The 7,546-nt window shown below is 38.4% G+C and overlaps 1 pseudogene; it reads left to right on the forward strand.

Moving 5' to 3' along the window:
- Nucleotides 1–325: 325 nt before the first annotated feature.
- On the forward strand, nucleotides 326–1,683 carry LOC102840096 (annotated as a pseudogene).
- The last annotated feature ends 5,863 nt before the right edge of the window (nucleotides 1,684–7,546 follow it).

Below are 7,546 nucleotides of genomic sequence, written 5' to 3' on the forward strand. Positions count from 1 at the left end.
GAAAATACTCAAGCCAAACCTAAAATGTGAGAAAAGATAAAAACCATTATGTACACTTAGCACCTTGAAAAATGTGATGCTACAGCTTATAAAGTATAATGGAGTCATTAAAGAAAGAAATATGACAACAATAAAAATCTTCAGAATGAGGAGTTAAGTTTATTTTGGAGTCACTAAAAAAAGGAGCTTTTCCTGCAAATTGTAAACAAGTGCTTCATAGAAAACACAATACATTTTTACATTTAAAAAGTATATTCTTTTTTTGCAATGGGTTTGACACCAGAGCACAGGTGTTGGTTAAAACCATCGCAAAACCTAACCCAAAATGGGAAAGAGAAAGACCCATATCAACATTGTCATTGTTGGAAACGTCGACTCCAGCAAGTCAACCACTACTGGTCACCTGATCTACAAATGTGGTGGAATCAACAAAAGAACCATCGAAAATTTTGAGAAGGAAGCTGCTGAGATGGGGAAGGGCTCCTTCAAGTATGCCTGGGTCTTGGATAAACTGAAAGCTGAATGTGAGCGAGGCATCACCATTGATATCTCCCTGAGACCAGCAAGTACTATGTGACCATCATTGATGCCCCAAGACACAGCGACTTATCAAAAACAGGCTGACTCTGCTGTCCTGAATGTTGCTGCTGGTGTTGGAGAATTTGAAGCTGGTATCTCTAAGAATGGGCAGACCCGTGCACATACCCTTCTGGCTTACACACTGGGTGTGAAACAGCTAATATTGGTGTTACTAAAATGGATTCCACTAAGCCACCCTACAGTCAGAAGAGATATGAGGAAATCGTTAAGGAAGTCAGCACCTACGTTAAGAAAATTGGCTACAACCCTGACACAGTAGCATTTGTGCCAATTTCTGGTTGGAATGGTGACAATATGCTAGAGCCAAGTGCTAACATGCCTTGGTTCAAGTGACGGAAAGTCACCCATAAGGATGGCAATGCCAGTGGAACCACATTGCTTGAAGTTCTAGATTGCATCCTGCCACCAACTCATCCAACTGACAAACCCCTGCATCTGCCTCTCCAGGATGTCTACAAAATTGGTGGTATTGGCACTGTCCCTGTGGGCAGAGTGGAGACTGGTGTTCTCAAACCAAGCATGGTGGTCACCTTTGCTCCCGTCAATGTTACCACTGAAGTAAAATCTGTAGAAATGCACCATGAAGCTTTGTGTGAAGCTCTGCCTAGGGACAATGTAGTCTTCAATGTAAAGAACATCTCTGTCAAAAGTGTTCGCCGTGACAATGTGGCTGGTGACAGCAAAAATGATCCACCAATGGAAGCAGCTGGCTTCGCTGCACAGGTGATCATCCCGAACCATCCAGGCCAAATCTGTGCTGGATATGCACCTGTGCTGGATTGCCACACAGCTCACATTGCTTGCAAGTTTGCTGAGCTCATGGAGAAGATTGATCGCCGGTCTGGTAAGAAGCAAGAAGATGGCCCCAAATTCTTGAAGTCTGGTGATGCTGCCATTGTTGACATGGTTGCCGGCAAGCCTATGTGTGTTGAAAGCTTCTCAGACTACCCTCCTTTGGGTTGTTTTGCTGTTCGTGACATGAAACAGACTGTTTCTGTGGGTGTCATCAAGGCACTGGACAATAAGGCTGCTGGAGCCAGCAAAGTCAGCAAGTCTACTCAGAAAGCTCAGAAGACTAAATGAATATTACCTTTAACACCTGCTCCTCCAGTCTTAATCAGTGGTGGAAGAACAGTCTCAGAACTTTTTGTCTCAATTGGCCATTTAAGTTTAATAGTAAAAGACTGGTTAATGATAACAATGCATCGTAAAACCTTCAGAAGGAAAGGAATGTTATGTGAACCATTTGTTTCTTTTTTGTGTGTGGCAGTTTTAAGTTATTACTTTTTAAGATCAGCACTTTTTAAATGGAACCAACTTGACCAAAAATTTGTCTCAGAATTTTGAGACCCATTAAAACAAAGTTTAATGAGAAAAAAAAAAGCATATTTACATAATTCCATAATGTACATTTTTAAGCTTAAAAACATTAATATATAGATAAATTGAAGTATCAAATTTACTATTTTGGAAAAACATTCATTTTAGAGAGCTTTTAAGTTTTTCTAATTACAATGCAACATTCATTTTTTCTCAGTCTATGCTACTAAACAGTAAAGTTTTTGGTATTTTCCTCTCAATTTCAGGAGAGTCAACAAAACAGTTTTATAGGGACATAGTTTTAAGCAATATTTATATATTTGGTATAGGAAATTACCATAAAAGCGAACAAATCAGTGTTGGAAAAAGTACAGCCAAAATGCTCCTTAGTAGCCAGGATGGAGAGACTTCATCTCTCATACCTTTGATATGTTATCAGAAGGGACTAGTCCCTAGATAAGGACATCATAGTTGGTAAAGTGGAAGGTCAAGAAAAAGAGGAAGACCCTAATGAGATGGATTGGAACAGAGGCAGCAGCAATGGGCTTAAGGGTAACATTGACAGTGAGGATAGCAAGGACAAGGCAGCATTTGCTCTGTTGTGCATAAAGTTGCTATGAATTGGAATTGACTGGACAGCACCTAACAATAACATCAACACCTTCATTACGTCCGGATTCCCCATGTTTGCCAATTCCAGTACTTGCCAGGCTTTAGACAGCATTAACGGCTATGCACATGTCCAGAGAAATGAAAACCTGGTCCCTCCTACAATGTCCCAACATCTTCAAACAAATTTGTTTAGGTTTTCACTAATTCAGTGTTTGAGACAGTTTTAAGAACTATGGTTACCACAATAGCAAGTATCATTGATGGACTCAAGTGTGGCAGCAGTTGGCCCAGGATCGGACACTGTTTCCTTCTGCTGTGCATGGGGTCGCTATGAGTCGGTTCCGACTTGATGGCACTTGACAACAACAACAACAAAGTATCACTGCACACGTACTAATGTTTTCAAAGGAAATATCCCTCTCTGTTTAAAATTCTTTTTCTGTGATTTTAGATTTTAAGATTGTTATAGCAAATAAAACATACTCAAAATACTGCTCCACTCAATTAAAAAGAAAAAAAGTTTTTAGGGTAATTGCAGCAGTGATTTTAAAGGTTTTTTTATTTGAAAACCATTTCTGGCTACCTTTTGTGACCAAATAACAATATTATCCTCTGGTTGTTTTATGGACATGTATCTGTATCAAATAATAACTACAAATCCTTATCAATTTTTCTTATTTACAAATAATGAGACCACTTAATAGTTACTGTTAAGAGAATCTTTCCAAAGATGTGTAAATTCACCAGTTGTCAAGCACTTAACTCATTTACCCTAGTGATCTCTTCAGGTCTCAGCTACATAGAGCAAAACCCCCAACACAACCTCACTGACTTGTGATGTGACTAAGAAGTAATCCTTTAGAAATAGACCTACAGATTTGGGTTCTTTGGGGTATTTTTTTTTGTTTAGGTTTGTTTTTGTTGCTGTTGCTTTCCAATTAGCATCTCTCCCAGTCTCAGTTAATTCCACTGGAAATATGAGTAGAAATTCAAAAGTAAGAAAGGAAAGAACAATCTCTAACCTGCAAAACAAATTTTCAGTATGTTTTTCAGTAACAAGGACAACAAAAAAGGTCAGCTTCAAAGGTTACAGTGATTTTTCGGGGGGGATTTTAAAGAAGTATTTCTGGTCCTGGTATGGCACTTTACAGTAAATACTGGACTGCTAACCACAAGGTTGGCAGTTCAAACCCACCACTTGCTCATCAGAAACTCTATGCAGAGTCATTATGAGTCAGAACTGACTCGACAGCACTTAACAATGACAACAAACAAGTATCTTGATATATTTCCTCTAAAGACACAGGACACAAGGACTTATTATTAAGAAGCTTTAAGAACATGGGAAATTGTATTGTTAAGAAAAAGGTCAGGAAATTTGCATAGTGGAATTTTTTCCACGATAGCAATGCACCTATTCATCCTTTGAGGCTAGAAAGGCTGTCCTTAAAGAATTTTCTTGGGAAACCTTATCACATTCACCCTACAGCCCTTATCTTACTCCTTCAGACTTCTTTTTATTTCCCAAACTCAGAGAACATTAAAAAGAGCATAATTTGAGTCCTCAAGGATGCCAAAACTGCCATTTCAATATGATGTAAATCAAAGTGTGCATTTTATCAGAAGGGAAGTCATTGGAGAAGGACATTAGGCTTGATAAAATGTAGGGTCAGCAAAGAAGAGGAAGACCCCCAACAAGATGGATCGACACAGGGGCAACAGCAATAAGCTCAAATGTAAACACAATTATGAAGATGGCACAGAACCAGGCAGTGTTTCAGTCTGTTGTACACAGGGTCACGAGGAGTCAGAATCAACTCGACAGCAACTAACAAAAACATAATAGACCGAGCCTTTCAGCAATTCATAAATCCTACCCTTGGTTTTAGTTACCTTGTTCAAACTATGCTTTGGTTTATTATTGCAATACAGCTATATGAGAGATATAAATTGTATTGGGGGTGGGGGGTACTGTGATCTTCAAAGGTTAGGAATTGGCAAGCCTCTGGGAAGTCCAAAACTATGATAAGCCCATGTTGTTGGTGTTATCTGCCATAGAGTCAATTCCAACATATAGTTGGAATAGGGTTTCTGAGGAGTGACTGGTGGCTTTGAACCACTGACCTGATGGTTAGCAATCCAGTGCTTATCCTACAGCACCACATTTTTGCCTCAAATTCAAGAGAATTTATCATATTCTCACCCCAAAGTCTTTCTTTTGTTGGTGTCTCTGCCTTAAATGATAACATCATCACTATTCCAGTTGCCCAGACTCTCAACCAGAGATATTCTGCTATCACTGTCCCATATTCAAGCTCTAATTCCTATGAACTCCATATAGAATATATCCTTTCCCAGTCCAATACATATTACTGCAAAAAGCCATCTTCCTAAGCAAAATACAAATTGAAAGTCCAATAAGATGCTACTGTGCACCCACTAGAAAGGTTAAGATGAAAAAAAAAAAAAAGTAACAAGTTCTCTAAGAATGTGGAGAAGTCAAAACTCTTACACAATATTGATAGGACTGTAAATTAATACAACTTGCTAAAAAATACTTTTGTAGTAGGTACTGAAGCTAATATGCACGTGCCCTAAGAACCACCAATTTTACTCCTAAGCATATACATTACCAAAATGACTGAAAACACAAAACAAAAACTATTCACATTCCCATCAACAGTAGAATTAGTGATTAAATTGTGGCATATTTATTGAAAGTAATGCTATAAGTTATAATAAATACACCCACTCCTCACTTATTGACATGGTAAACTTTCAAAGATCAACTCGTTATTGGAAAATTGGCATTATGTGAAAATGGAGGATGACCACATCAGATCACAAAACAGAGGAAAACTGCTAATTTACAATAACTGCTAAATTATATCATTGTAAAACTGCCAACCCCTGAAAATCATGACCCTATCAAGTTGATGCATAGCTTTATCGATCACAACCAGCATTAATCTTACCTTTTACCTCAGCATTCATTACTGCCAGATGTATGTTATTAATACACAAAATAATGAAATGTCAGTCTTTTTAATATGGGCATAAAATGAGATAGTCAATAATTGAAGAGAAGGTGTAATTTATAATCACACTCAGTAATACGAATGGAATCACTCAGTATAATGTTGAATGAACAAAACCCAACATAAAAGTGTACATATTTATGATTCCTCTTATATAAGTTCAAAAACCAACAAATTACTTGTTACTAGGCACTGTGGGTTTTGCGTCAGACTGCAAAGCCATTTTAACTGCAAGGTTGGCAGTCCAAGCTCACCAGCTACTCCTCGGAAACCCTATACAGGGACGCTATGTGTTGGAATCAACTTGATGGCACTTAACAACAGAAGTCATAACAGCAGATATGTTGGAAAGAATACAGGAGCTCTGGTAGCATAGTGGTTATGAGTCAGTCTGCTAACCTCAAGAGCAGTAGTTTGAAACTACGAGTGGTTCCATGGGAGACAGATGAGGCTTTCTGCTCCCATAAAGCTTTACAGCCTCAGAAACCCTATGCAGAGTTGCTATGAGTTGGAACCGACTCCATGGCACACCACCACTACCACCACCAATGTCTTAGAGTCTTGGTGTGATGCTGTAGGTTAATGTGTTGGACTTCAAAGTTAGGTTGAACTGCAAGGTCGGTGGTTCAAGCTAACCAGTCACTCTTGGAAAGTGCTAATCAGGGTCGCTATAGGTCAGAACTGACTCAACAGCACTTAACAACAACAACAACAACAAATGACTACATGGGATGGTGGGGTGCTGGCAATATTCCATTTTTAATATAGGTGCTGGTGATCTAAGTTTGTGATAATTGATCAAGCTGTGCAATTAAGGTATGTACACATTTCTGAATGTTGTTGTTGAGTGCCATCAAGTCAGTTCCAATGCATAGTGACCCTGTGCAGGGTTTTAAGACCATAGTCTTTATAGGAGCAGAAAGCCTCATCTTTTCCCTGTGTTTCTGAAAGTACACTAAAACAAGAAGTTTAAAAACATGACAATTATCTCTCTAAATAAATTTCTAATGATTTCATTCCTTTGATCAAAATATTTAGAACCCACAGAATAAAATCCACATTTAAAAATATTATTTAATACTCCTCCCTGATTTTCTCTCTCTCTCTCTCTCTCTCTCTCTCTCTCTCTCTCACACACACACACACACACATACACACACACACACTTCACATAACTAATATCAAAATATTTTCTTTCCCTCAAAAACTCTTCATTCATTCCTTTGTTTGGAAAGTCTCCTGTGCCCAGAACTTCCTTGCCTCTTCTTCTACAGTACTTATTATCTTTATTGCAACACTATCAAAAGTCTGTTACTACTTCTACTTATGCCTACAAACCCTTATAGAGTTGTTGTTGTTAGGTGCCATTGAGTCAGTTCCAACTCATGGCTACCCTATACACAACAGACCAAAACATTGCTTGGTCCTGCCCTATTTTCATAACTGTTATGCTGAGCTCATTGCTGTACCAATTCATCTCCGTGAGAGTCTTCATCTTTTTCATGGGCCCTCTATTTTCCAAAGAATGATGTCTTTCTCCAGGGACTTGTCCCTCCTGATACCATGTTTGAAGTATGAAGGATGACGTCTCACCATACAGGTTTCTAAGAGACATTCTGACCGCACTTTTCCAGTGTAGATTTATTTGCTCCTCTGGAAGTCCACAGTACTTTAAAAATATTCTTTTCCAACACCATAACTCAAATACAACAATTCTTCTATGGTCTTTCTTGTTCATTGTCCAATTTTCACATGCATATGAGGCAATTGAAAATACCATGACTTGCATCAGGCATATATTAGTCCTCAAACTGATATCTTTGCCCTTGAACCCTTTAAAGAGATCTTGTATAGCAGACATGCCTAATACATCTGTTGGAGAGTAGAAACCACATATGATTCATCTTGTATCCCACTAGATCTTGAGAACTTAGTCCAATGTTTTGCTCATGCTGTTTGTTGTTGTTAGGTGCCAT

The sequence above is a fragment of the Chrysochloris asiatica genome, unplaced genomic scaffold, assembly GCF_000296735.1.
Source record: "Chrysochloris asiatica unplaced genomic scaffold, ChrAsi1.0 scaffold00084, whole genome shotgun sequence".
Lineage (NCBI taxonomy): Eukaryota > Metazoa > Chordata > Mammalia > Afrosoricida > Chrysochloridae > Chrysochloris > Chrysochloris asiatica.